This window comes from Orycteropus afer, unplaced genomic scaffold (assembly GCF_000298275.1).
Source record: "Orycteropus afer afer isolate SDZICR_OR568_19922 unplaced genomic scaffold, OryAfe1.0 scaffold00583, whole genome shotgun sequence".
Taxonomy (NCBI): Eukaryota; Metazoa; Chordata; class Mammalia; order Tubulidentata; family Orycteropodidae; genus Orycteropus; species Orycteropus afer.
In genome coordinates, this window is record NW_006922170.1 from 528,508 (window position 1) to 529,083 (window position 576).

Consider the following 576-nt stretch of genomic DNA (forward strand, 5'->3'; position numbering starts at 1 on the left):
GAAACCCAAGGAGGGGTCGCTATGAGTCGGGGCCAACTCGACGGCACACAACAACATTGTTAATATAATAGGCATTAAACTTTTGCTGAAGATAATTAAAAAACACTTGCAGCAATACATAGACAATGAGCTGCCAGAAATTCAACCGAATTCTGAAGAGGATCTGGAAGAAGGGATATTATTGCTGATGTCAAATGGATGTTGGCTAAAAGTAAAGAATACCAGAAAGAAGTTTACCTGTATATTACTGACTATGCAACGACATTCAACTTTGTGGATCATAACAAATTATAGATAACATTGTGGAGAATGGGAACTCCAGAACACTTAATTGTGGTCATGAGAAGCCTGTACACAAACAGAACAAGGGGATTCTTTGGGGCTTAAAATCAAGTTTAAGGTTGAGCAAATAATACTGAGAAGCTGGATTAGGTGAAGAAGAATGCACCATCAGTATGGGAAGAAGACCCACTAAGAATCTGTGATATGCAGATGACACACCTTGCTTGCTGAAATGAAGAAGATTTGAAACATTCACTGATGAAGATCGAAGACTACAGCCTTCAGTATGGATTA